General features: G+C 54.8%; 1 pseudogene; it reads left to right on the forward strand.

The window, feature by feature from the left end:
- The first annotated feature begins 6001 nt into the window (after positions 1-6001).
- On the forward strand, positions 6002-9548 carry LOC127310765 (phytosulfokine receptor 1-like; annotated as a pseudogene).
- The last annotated feature ends 3555 nt before the right edge of the window (positions 9549-13103 follow it).

A 13103-nucleotide genomic window follows, 5' to 3' on the forward strand; every position in this document is an offset into this window, starting at 1 on the left:
CTAGAACAAAACCAATTTCTCCATGCTAGAGCATGCACGCATATTCATGTTGCAGCAACTCGGTGAATCAAAATACGTATATAGCCTCGTCATAGAGACATAGAGACATAAAGCTAGTTGTACGATGAGGTGGGGTGGCTTCGTTATGGTGGTGATGGCTTTGTGTGTACTCCGTATTAGTAGATAGCATTACCCATTATTCCATGTGCCCTTCATGTTACGTGCACCGTTATCATCTGCATGAGTTGGGGGCATGAAACTCGTCGTTCCATGCCATCTCCTCGCAGCATCGTTTACTCGAAGATCCTATTCATTTCACAGGGAAGGCTAGTACCTATAATTTTATGTGCAAACATTCCGGTGTGCGCCCTTAGCCGATGTGCATAGGTGGGTACTCGCCACGTTCTTGCGCGCCTTTGGTTCAACAAAGCGCTACTACCTCATGCACAGAGTTCCACATGTCATCTCGGCCTCATCTCTGTTTTCGGGTTATCCGACGAATAACCACGCTCTTTCCTACCCCAATCGTGGGAGGTTACGAAGTGCGGCGTAGGTTTGGGGACTTTTCTTGCCAACGTTAGCCCACCAGAAGATTTTCCCAGCCAAATTTTGGCACCTACGTACTGGTTGGGTCTTCCCGCCCTATTTTTTTTGGTACCGTGATTTCATGTGGCCGCATCATTTTGGGGAGTCCGTCCATATTGCATACAAGCTCTTATTCGGGCATGTGGACAACCGTCGGAACCTTCTAGATAAGTTAGCTTTTCCCGGGATCATCGGAGTTGCAATTTTCGGAAATTATTGGGCGAAGATGCACGTTCAGTGCCTCGACCCAGGCATGCAGCTAGAAAAGAATGCAAAATGTGCAACAGTGCAAGGTACATGCATTATCAACGATAAGGCTCCCGTTGAAGATGTCGTGCTGGTGTCCATGTGCAGCCTGCTGGCACCCACCGAGGGCGACTCTGTCGTGTCTACTTCTCTATTCAGCACGGCTACTGCACGTCTCCTATTGAAGGTGCCATGCGCCTAGCCCGGCTCCCGCTGCTGACGACGCCTCCGGGGGCGGGTGATGGTGACATCATTGGGGGCGGAAGTCCACGTGCAAACCCCGATGCCTTGCTCGTATTGAAAACACCTGGCCGCGGCATGGTGCTATTTACAGGCTTATCGTCGGGGTTCTCCGACATCTCTTTAACACATGCGACATCGGCTTATGCCTCTTCAACACGAGCACCGCTGCTGACTGCAGCGCATTTTGTTGTGACGTTTGGCTAACATCTCTGGTGTACCTGGTGAAGGGTGCAGTACTACACCTGGCATCGACACGGGTTCCCTTGAGGGGGGACACCATTTTCACCAACACCTACATGGGCCCCCTTGAGATGGGAGATCATCCATAGCTACTCCTACATGTAGTCCCATCGACGCTGGTGGCTGCGGACGTCTCCTTCTCCGAACTCACTATATAGCTCATGTTCATTGGAGAAGTACCTCGGGTGTCGAGTTCCTAAATCGTCTATTCTACTTGTTCGAAATAAAGTTGTTAGACCAAAAGTATATTGCTGAACAATATTTCAGCAGTGTATAAAAACAAATTTCAATTACTTAGCATACCTGCTAGATAGTTGCAAATCTCTAGAGCTAGTGTATATGCAGATGCAAAATAGTGGCAAAGTATACTTGATATCCTTCCTAGCTTTGCTTACGGGCGGGAAACAAGGTAGTAGGTGGATGGGCAGGAAAAGCAAAAAAAAAAATGCTGTATTTGAAACTAGCATGGTTGATCATGCTGGTGGACTTTAACTAGCTAGCTAGCTAGAAATAAATCATGAAGCAAATAATGGAGTTTCAATTAAAAGATCCATTTCTGAATTTTCTATTAAACAAAGAAAGGTACTAACTAAGCTTATTAATCAATGCAAGTTTGATTAGCTTAACCAATACTTTTCTTTCTTAAAGAAAACTCTGGAGGTATTTCTATCTTACAGTATAAACATTTTCTTCAAAGTCGATTCGCCATGAGCTGAGCACGTGAATCGACTCGCTAATACACATGGGTAGGACGTGTTTGGATCAGTCGTGACGTAGCTAGCCACGTGTTGAGGATGATCGAAGGTTGGTTTTGTTTGCATGGATTTCACTCGGGATTGGGTGGGAGTATAGCACGCATGTGATTAGTATTTTCAGAGCGCTACCGCGACGCGCCAGCTGGTTGTTTCCTTCCGCTACAAGAGGCGCTCTTGCCTCAATGGTAATGGCCCGTCTTGAAATTAAAATGCGGGAAAACTGCTGCTAATTGCTGGTGATGGTGGACGGCGGCAACGACGAGCTCGAGATGGAGATGCTGCTCAAGGCTGTGCTCGCCATCCGGCTCATAGGTGCATATGAACATATTATTGAAAATGCATAAATATTACATCTAAAAAATATTTAAAAAATTGGAAATAAAATTTCACGTGTATATATGGGCATTATATGTTCTCACATAGGTTTTCGGGAAAACGAATATTTTGCGTTACTTGTGTAAAAAAGACAAAAAAAAAATGTTCAGTGAATAGTGATGTTGAAGCATCAAATACACGGGACACAGAAATGTTACTTTTTTCCGAAAATTTGTGTGCCACCATAAAATGTCTAGATATACATGGGAAATGTCTAGATGTGGGTTGAATGGCTCTAAGAAATTAACCGTGGAGATCTCTAAATGTTCGAATTAAAAGGAAAAGATTTGTGGTTGTGCTCCACCAATATATGCACTGCCATGCGTACTTGAGTTTCCACGCCGAACTGCTCTTTTTTGTCTGAGTGAGAGACGGAAATTGCATTACATTAGGCGTAGAGCTAAGCAGGAACAAGAGATAAGAGGTGGACAATATATAGTTGTTGGACGTGAGCGGAATGGAGGGATGAGATAAGAAGAGGACAATATCTACTGTGAGGAAGCAACATATGTACAGCTGATGTGTTGGACAATATATGCATGACCATGCATACTTGAGTACCCACGCCGAAGTGCTCTTTGTGGTCTGAGCGAGAGACAAAAGTTGCGTTATGGGGCTCATAAATTGAGGTGAAACATCAATAATTATATTTTAACATTTATGTAGTCTAATTTTATATTTAAATTACTCCAACATCCTAAATAGAGAAATACGTAGCAATATTCGGCTCATTTTAATTAACTACATTCAAGATACATGTATCAAAATTCAACCGCCGTATGCAATTCAGGTAGAGTTAACTACTCATTCTTTGGCGTGACAAATGCCATGCATGAGTTGGATACAGTAGAGAGATTATATCTGACAGAACTGAATGACCATGACGAAAATACAGAGACAACTGATTGTATACTCATGTCAACGCGCCGTGCCGGTAGACAGATGAGGTTACAACTAGTAGTAGTACATTGCATAGTACTAGATTAGTAGTACTAGATAGAGTAGAAAAATTGCAATCTCGGTCGGTTGCTGATTTAATGGTGGTATATATCGTGCTGATTTAATGAATCAGTTGGCAATGACGGTGTGTATGGCTCGACGATGAAGAGCGGCCTCTGCCGCAGCTGCCGGCACCGCCGCACGCTCTGCAGCAACTCCTCCCTGTGCCCGATCGAGCAGCATCGTCGCGCTCTGCTTCTCGTGCTGCCCGCCGTTGTCAGCTTCGTCGTCGGCGCGGATGACGGCACACGTACGACGCGCCGGCGGAGCAGCTTCGTCGTCTGCGCGTTGCCGGACGCGGCCACCACCTCCACCACCTGGACCTCGTCGTCCTCCTCCTCTTGCATCCAGGGAGCTCTTCTTGGCGTGGTTCTTGCACTTGCAGCTCCTCGACGACATCCTCAAGAACGCTTTGCTTCTGGTGATCGCGAGCAGAGGAGGAGGCGCACTCAACGAAGCAGAGCCTGGGGCTTCACGTCCACGAGGCCTCCACCACGAGGCGCGTGCTCGTCGCATCCGCAGCGAGACGGGCGAAGTCAGCATCGCCGGCTTCGAGGCCGGCCGTTGCCGGCCGGAGCGAGACGGGCGCGGTCACCGTCGCAGGCGTCGATGCCGCCATCCTAACCGAGACGAGCCTGGTCACCGCCGCCGGCGTTGAGCCGACCAGTTGCCGTCCGGAGCGAGACGGGCGCGGTCACCATCGCGGCCTCCACGTTCCTTCGACCGCCGACACCTCTAGCAGTGTCAACGCTCTGCTCGACGCGGTCACCACCATGTACTTGGTCAGGCCGCTGCTACCTTGGCTCCGCACTCAAGCTTTGCGAGTGTCAGTAGATACATGACTCAGTCTACTGCACTCACCACCATGTACCTGATCATTAAAATACTTTTGTTGGATCACTCCTTTTTCCGTTATTTTTCACAGCGATTATTTGTTTTTTTTTTTTTTGAGAAACACAGTACAAACGCAGGCGCTCACATACACGCGCATACATTCACCCCTATGAACGCACACACACATACTCTACCCCTATGAGCACCTCCGGAAGACTGAGTCGGCGGATTGGATCTTGAAATTGATGAAGTCACCACAGGCGCCTCGGCCCCGCCGACGGGAACGTCGCCTCCCACCGAATGAATATTCCGCCTTTATGAGACACACGGATGTCAAATTTGGGATTTGAACTCTGGTGGGCTGGGGTACAACCACCCTCCTAACCACCCAACCTCAAAGTTGGTTCTCCACAGCGATTATTTGTTGTATGTTAACATGTTCTCATTTTCTAATAAGCTGGGTTACTCTGCTATTCCAAATGCTAAAATTGGTTCGAACCTTAATAACCAGTGGTTAACTCTTTCTAACTCTGGTAACTTAATGGTTAACCATTTTTACCATTCCCATGATATGGTTAAATAGGTTCGCACAAAAAAAAAGGTTAACCAAGTCGCATCATGAAGTCCAACTAGAACCTACCAACATCTGCGGCGCTGGGTGGAAGCGGCGGTGTCGGTGTGGCTTTTGGTGGCGGCGGTCTTCCCCTCCGTCGGTGCGGCTCCGGTGGAGCTTCGCCGCGGATCTAGCGCCCCGTCCTCGTCTGCGGCTCTGCGGAGTGCTCAGGAGGACATCCCCTATGCCGGAGTCCGGGAGATGGCGGTTCCGGTGTTTGACGTCCTTGAAGATGCAGTTGCAGAGCGCCTGGAAGGTGTCGCTGTTCGTCGAGCAGGGTGGAGGTGCTCCGGCACCGAGGAGCGTCGACTCCCTTGTCGCGTGGGGGAGCCTCCCTGTCCAGGGTTTCGGAGGTCGAGCGGCGGGTTTCGCCGGCGCAGGCGTCCTTCTCGGAGACGAAGGCACCAAAGCTCAGAAGGGCTTTTCTGTATTGTTTTATGTTTTCTGGGCTTTTCTGTAAGATTCCAGGGTGATATATCTGTGTCTTCCTCGGGTTTCTATTTCGATCTCTCTAGTTTCTCGACTCTGCCTCTGTTTGTTCTAGTTTTGGGTTTGGGTTTGTTTGTCACGCGCGCGCGCGTACGAGGCGAAGCAATGGAGATCGGTACTCCAGGTGAGCTTCTTGCATTGCGTACATACGTGTGGTGGCTCCATGTGGTCACGCCTTAATTGGGTCCCACCCATGGTACGTGCGCGCCGTTGCACTTTCCGCATCGCATACGTAGCCCACCATCAGCGCGTGTGGGCTCCACGTGGGAGACGCACCGCGAGCGTGTAGGTGTAGGACGTACAGCTGGTCTTGCGCCTTGGGTCCCACCCAACGCTCTCACTCACGACCATCCATCCATCCGCGCGGTAGATATACCGCCAGGCCTTGGGTCGTGAGGAGCATCCACGCGCGCGCGCGCATACGTACCCTCCGTTGACTGCCCACTTCCGTTGACTCGCCGAGTTCCGCGCGCCCAGGTGGAGGCGCCGACTTCCGCACCAGATGGGGTCACAATCACACACCGGACACCCAGCTGATTCCCGCGTCAACAAAACAATAGTATGTGTGTATACATACGTAGATATAAGTCCTGATACATCCAAGACAACCATTGGATTTTCATGGAGAAGAAGATCGATAAGAACTTAAACATACTTAGCCAAGAGTCAAACCTAGCTAACACACAAACAAGTTTTTAGTTAACAACAACCATCGTCTCCCTCCTCCGGGTCTTCTCCTTGCAAGAAGCTCGGATTCTTGACGCGTCCATGCTTATGATCAATGGGCCGAAGCAGAGGTAGCGCACTGGTGGCAGCGCTGCGATTGCTGCTGCTGCCGGCGATCCCTGCTGCTGTCGCGGTGCCGGACCGGCGCGGCGCAGTCCTCGCCTCCCTGCGGGTCCAGCGACCTCCACGCGCTGAGAGGCTTCTCCGCCGGCCTCGACGCTCCGGTCGCCGGCTGGCCTGCCGCGCCCGATGAAGGCTGCTGCGCGTGGCCCGGCGTGCTCTGCTCCGGCGCGTCCGTCGTCGTCGTCGGGGTGGTGCTGCCCAACCGGACGCTCCGTGGGAAGGTGTCCGCGTCGCTCACCGACCTGACGGCCCTCCGCGTGCTCAACCTCTCAGGCAACGCGCTCCGCGGCGCGCTGCCGGCAGGCATCCTCCGGCTCAGCTTCCTGGAGGCGCTCGACGTCAGTTCCAACGCGCTCGCCGGCGCGCTTACCTCTATCTCCATCTCGCTCCCGGCAATACGCGTGTTCAACGTGTCGTACAACGCGTTCAGCGGTGCCCTGCCGGTGCTCCCCGGCGGGGCGAACCTCACGGCGTTCGACGCGTCAGGCAACGGGTTCTCCGGCCCCGTCGACGCCGCCGCGGTGTGCGCCTCGTCGCCGGGGCTGCAGGTCCTACGGCTGTCCATGAACAGGCTCTCGGGTGACTTCCCAGCCGGGTTCGCCCAATGCCGGTCGCTCACCGAGCTCTCGCTCGACGGGAACGGCATCACCGGCGCCCTCCCCGACGACCTCTTCGCCGCCACGTCGCTGCGGATCCTCGTCCTCCACACCAACTCTCTCTCCGGCGGGATCTCCCAGGGGCTCCGTAATCTCACCGCCCTCGTGCGGCTCGACCTCTCCTTCAACGCCTTCACCGGCGCGCTGCCGGAGGTGTTCGACGCGCTCGCCGGCACGCTGCAGGAGCTCTCGGCGCCCAGCAACCTGCTCAACGGCAGCCTCCCCGCCACGCTCTCGCTCTGCGTCAACCTCCGCGTCCTAAACCTCCGCAACAACACGCTCGCCGGCGCCATCGGCCTCGACTTCCGCGCCGTGAACCGCCTTGTGTACCTCGACCTCGGCGCCAACCGCTTCACGGGCCCCATCCCCGCCAGCCTCCCCGAATGCGCCGGCATGACGGCGCTCAACCTCGGCCGCAACCACCTCACCGGCGAGATACCGCCGTCCTTCGCCGCGTTCCGGTCAATCTCATTCCTCTCCCTCACCGGCAACGGCTTCTCCAACGTCACGTCGGCATTAATGGCCAATCTTTGCAGCGCCTGCCGAACCTGACGAGCCTCGTGCTCACCAAGAATTTCCACGGCGGCGAGGCGATGCCGGAGGCCGGGATCGACGGGTTCACCAACATCCAGGTGCTCGTCATCGCCAACTGCGAGCTCACCGGCGCCATCCCGGCGTGGATCGCCGGGCTCAGCAAGCTCAAGGTGCTCGACATCTCGTGGAACAAACTCGCCGGCCCGATCCCGCCGTTCCTCGGCGAGCTCGACCGCCTCTTCTACATCGACATCTCCAACAACTCACTGCAGGGAGAGATACCGGCGAGCTTCACGCGGATGACGGCGATGCTGGCTGGAAACGGCAGTGGCAACGACGAGGACACGGCGGTGCAGGACTTCCCGTTCTTCATGCGCCGGAACGTGTCGGCCAGTGGACGGCAGTACAACCAGGTGAGCAGCTTCCCGCCGTCTCTGGTGCTGGCGCGGAACAACCTCACTGGCGGAGTGCCGCCGGCGATGGGGGCGCTGGCCAGGTTGCACATCGTTGACCTGAGCTGGAACGGCTTCTCGGGGTCCATCCCGCCAGAGCTGTCGGGGATGACAAGCCTCGAGTCCCTCGACTTGTCGCACAACGCGCTCTCCGGCGCCATCCCGCCTGCCGCTGACGCAGCTCACCTTCCTCTCCCACTTCGCCGTCGCGTATAACAACCTCTCCGGCAAGGTCCCCGTCGGCGGCCAGTTCTCCACCTTCTCGCGCGTGGACTTCGCGGGTAACCCGTTCCTGTGCGGCATCCACGTGCGGAAGTGCGACCGGAATCAAACCGCGGGCGGCGCGAGCGGCAGCAGTGGCCGCAGGAGGAGCGCCGCCAGCGCGGCGTCGTGGCGGCGATATGCGTGGGCACGGCGCTGCTGCTCGCCGTGGGCGTCGCCGCAACGTGGCGAGCGTGGTCGAGGCGACGGCAGGAGGACAACGCATGCAGGGTGGCCGCCGGCGACGAGAGCTGCGACGACTCTTCGTTCGAGGCGACTAGGTCGTCCACCCTGGTGCTCCTCTTCCCAAGCGGCAGCGACGACGACGACGCCGCCGCCACCCGAAGGACGACGGTGATCACGCCGGACGAGGTGGTGAAGGGGACGGGCGACTTCGACGACTCGCGCATCGTGGGGTGCGGCGGGTTCGGCATGGTGTACCGCGCGACGCCGCCGACGGCCACGACGTCGCCGTGAAGCGCCTCTCCGGAGACTTCCAGCAGATGGAGCGCGAGTTCCGCGCCGAGGTGGAGGCGCTCTCCCGCGTCCGCCACCGCAACCTCGTCTCGCTCCGCGGCTACTGTCGCGTCGGCAAGGACGTCCGCCTCCTCATCTACCCCTTCATGGACAACGGCAGCCTCGACCACTGGCTCCACGAGCGCGCCGACGTCCTCCCGTGGCCGGCGCGGCTACGGGTGGCGCGCGACGCGGCGCGCGGGCTGGCGTACCTGCACGGCGGCGACAATGGCGTGTCAAGACCGCGGGTGATGCACCGGGACGTGAAGTCGAGCAACATCCTGCTGGACGCGGACATGGAGGCGCGGCTGGCCGACTTCGGGCTGGCGCGGCTGGGGCGCGGGAACGACGACACGCACGTCACGACGGACCTGGTGGGCACGCTGGGGTACATCCCGCCGGAGTACGCGAGCTTGCCCGCGGCCACGTACCGCGGCGACGTGTACAGCATGGGCGTGGTGCTGGTGGAGCTGGTGACCGGGCGGCGGCCCGTGGACATGGCGGCGCGGCTCGGCGCGCGGGACGTCACCGCGTGGGCCGTGCGGCTGCGGCGCGAGGGCAGGGGCCACGAGGCCGTCGACGCCGCCGTGTCTTCTTCAGGGAAGCACCGGGAGGAGGCGGAGAGCGTGCTGGAGCTGGCGTGCGCCTGCGTCTCCGAGGTCCCCAAGGCGCGGCCCACGGCGCAGCAGCTCCTCGACCGTCTCGACGCCATCGCCGCCGGCACCACCGCCGACCCGGAGACTTCCTCCGACGATCGAGCAGCACGCGCGGTAGATAACTTTTAAAGATTTTTGCCGCCAACGATCAGCAACAACAGATTAAATGTGCGCGCGAATTAGGATCGTACATGACGTACACTCTAGCTATGACAGTAATACGTACAACATCTTGTAAATTCAGACTGCAACAGTCGATGCAACTCTTAACCGTACGTGCACCATTTTGACTTTTTTCTTGGAACACCGATAATAACCTAGAACGTAAATAACTTTGAAAGATTTTAGGGCAAACCACGATCAGCAACAACAGATTAACTATGCGAGTAGGAACTAAGCTTGGGGATGCTGATACGTCTCCGACGTATCGATAATTTCTTATGTTCCATGCTTGTTTTATGACAATACCTACATGTTTTGTTCAAACTTTATGATGATTTTATGTGTTTTCCGGAACTAACCTATTGACGAGATGCCGAAGTGTCAGTTCTTGTTTTCTGCTGTTTTTGGTTTCAGAAATCCTAGTAAGGAAATATTCTCGGAATTGGACGAAATCAACGCCCAAGATCTTAAAATCCCACGAAGCTTCCAGAACACCCGAGAGCCACCAGAGGAGGGCCCTGTGGGCCCCAGATGATAGGCTGGCGCGGCCAGGGGGTGGGCCGCGCCCCCTACTGTGTTGTCGCCTCGTCAGCCCTCCGACTCCGCCTCTTCGCCTATATAAAGGTCCCTGACCTAAAACATCGATACGGAAAAGCCACGGTACGAGAAACCTTCCAGAGCCGCCGTCATCGCGAAGCCAAGATCTGGGGGACAGGAGTCTCTGTTCCGGCACGCCGCCGGGATGGGAAGTGCCCCCGGAAGGCTTCTCCATCGACACCACGGCCATCTTCATCAACGCTGCTGTCTCCCATGAGGAGGGAGTAGTTCTCCATCGAGGCTAAGGGCTGTACCGGTAGCTATGTGGTTAATCTCTCTCCTATGTACTTCAATACAATGATCTCATGAGCTGCCTTACATGATTGAGATTCATATGAGTTTTGTATCACTATTCATCTATGTGCTACTTTAGTGATGTTATTAAAGTACTCTATGTGCTACTTTAGAGCAATGAGGTAAGTTATAAAACAGTATCCAACTTATAAAACAGTATCCGCCCACCCTCTCGAAACGCACATACCACAACCCCACAGAGCAATTAAGACGGTTCCCCACAACCGGCCAGCTTGCTCATAGCACTGTTCTTCGTCTCCAATCTTGTGTCTCCATCGACAGGAGGCTAGGGTAGGAATCACCCCGGCCACTCACGCAACTGTATTTAACTGTAAGTGAAACACATAGATTTTAAATTGAACTAACAAACCACTCAAAATTTGTAAGGACCAACATCTTTTTAATATGTAACATTAATCTCAGAAAATAATTTGATTTAGCACAATGGAAAAAATAGGGCTGCGGTCGCGCCAAGCGTCCAAAGTCTTAAGTCGCGAATATTCACGCGAGCGCACGCGCTATTTGTCCGTGGTCCATGTGCTTCTACTACTAACTAGGAGACAACAAACAGCTCCCCTTATAAGTTGGTCTCCATCCTCTTGGCTTAGCAAGGTGGGACTAAACATTGTAGTACCCTTGTATTTTACTCCCGTATGGTTGTCTGGGCCTTTTACAGAATTCCATTGGGCCGGCGGATAGAAACGGAATTGAAGAAAGCCTCGCAGTGCTTGTTTCCTCCACCACGCCACTGGCCCACCTTGTGAAGTGTGTGAAACAACCAAATATAAAAATGCAAGCGGTCCTTCCACTGCGTAATGAAGTCTTGCGTGATACGGGAAATGATGTGTTCAACAGGGCAGCATTTGCTCCTGCCGCATTGATGGGGCCAGAGACTTCAAGATTGACGCCACCTGCTGGTCCATACCATTTGTCAGTTAGGTATTTCAGAAATTGTCAAAAATACAGCTAATGGGGTCTTGGTCAGGCATGATATATAGAGACCTAACGGTGAACCTATCTCTAATAAATGGCCACACAGGGTACAGAGCCATATCACGGTTTGGTCATTTTTATTTTTGCCTCAAGCTTTTAATCAACACAAGAGGCCAAGGTTTAAACACGCGCTCCCGTCCACAACTTCTTGCTACGCTTCCAGTTCTTCTTGCCCGGCTGAAGCAAAGCAAGCGACAACATCTTGTGGCCGGGATCAGCTATCGTTCGGTGGCAACGGAGGGGCCTGCGAAGCTGCACCACAACCACGGTACAGTGCGGAGCTCATGGTGCCGCCGCCAACAACCACATCCGTCGACCCAGCCTTTTGCTTCGACGCCCGTTGGAGTCGCCGGCGGGGATGGCAAATTGGCAACCTGGGTGCAGTGTCTGGTGACTAGTGTCATTCTCCGCGACGAAGCTGGGCCAATGGGTGTATGACCCGACGATGGGGCAGACGGTCGGAGCTTCAGCCTACCGCAAAAGGCGACAAGCAGCGAAGATCGGGTTCTCGAGCATGAGCATGGCGATCTTGATCTGCTCGACATGCTACACCACGGCCATGTGTCGTATGAAAAGTACTCTCGGTTGACGGACGCTGCCGGCGCCGCTCTGTCGGCGTCCTCGCTGACGCCCGTCTCTTTAAGCATCATGCTCATGACGAGGACGAATCAGCTGTCCATAGCAGTGCCATGTCATGCTCACGCCGCATCATCGTCAGCGAACTCATCGTAGACCTGGGCGCGCTCGGCCAACATCGTCGGTGTAGTGGTCGGCGTCGAGCCCGCACTGGACTTGCATATACGGCATGAGCGGGAGCTTGGGGACGTCTGTAGAGGAAGAGGCCATCTGTATGCATGTCGAGATTAATCTGCTCGGCATGTTACATCACGACTTGATCTCATCGGCATGCTGCGCCATGTCCATCGGAGGGAGGCCGCAATCAGCGCAGTAGAACATGTTCTTGCGCCTCGACATCCAGGGGCTTCACGCCAGCAGCGCCTCGACATAGGCGAGCTGAACGCCAACAACAATTTCCGTGAGCTGTACACCGGCGGCACGACATCGTCATCTTTGGGCATGTTGATGAAGACGCCGCACGCCAGCAGCACCTAGACGTTGGCGGGGGTGTCAAAGAGTAGCACAAGGTTACACTCTCCTTAGCCTGGCTAGTCCCATATGAAAATCAACAGTTTTGATATCCACTGCATCCCATTTCCACTTACACATCAATGACTTCTAGCGTAGTGTCTCCCTAGCATAGGGAGGTGATGTTGCACGCTACATGCCGCCAAGCTTAGCACAGCACAACGGTGTCTCCATGCTGCCTAGCCTTAGTTCGGTCGTGGGTGGTGAGGACATGCAACACCCTAAGCTGCACCAAGCCGTCGACCGTGGCTGTTCTGATGAAGAACGGCAACAAGCTCAGCGCCTTGACGTTGTTCATGGTGGTGGTCTGGTCAAAAGCGGGGGGTTGCGTGCCCAGCGGGGCGTACATGTGCATCTTGGCAGTGGCGTACATGTGCGGCTCGGACGTTGATGCAGATAACGCGACGCCTGACGTACAGAGCAACTCAGTTCGGTGTAGGGCGGCTCAGCTCACGGAGGCAGAGGACAGGTGTGGAGCACCACGGCGGATAGGAGCAACTCGGCCCGACGGACGGATGTAGCTCACCCCGACAGACGGATGTAGCTCGCCCTGGCGTATAGGTGCTCTCGACGGACGAACGGACCACGGTCTGGCGTACTGCTGCTCC

Source organism: Lolium perenne, chromosome 6 (genome assembly GCF_019359855.2).
Source record: "Lolium perenne isolate Kyuss_39 chromosome 6, Kyuss_2.0, whole genome shotgun sequence".
In the NCBI taxonomy this organism is placed as follows: domain Eukaryota; kingdom Viridiplantae; phylum Streptophyta; class Magnoliopsida; order Poales; family Poaceae; genus Lolium; species Lolium perenne.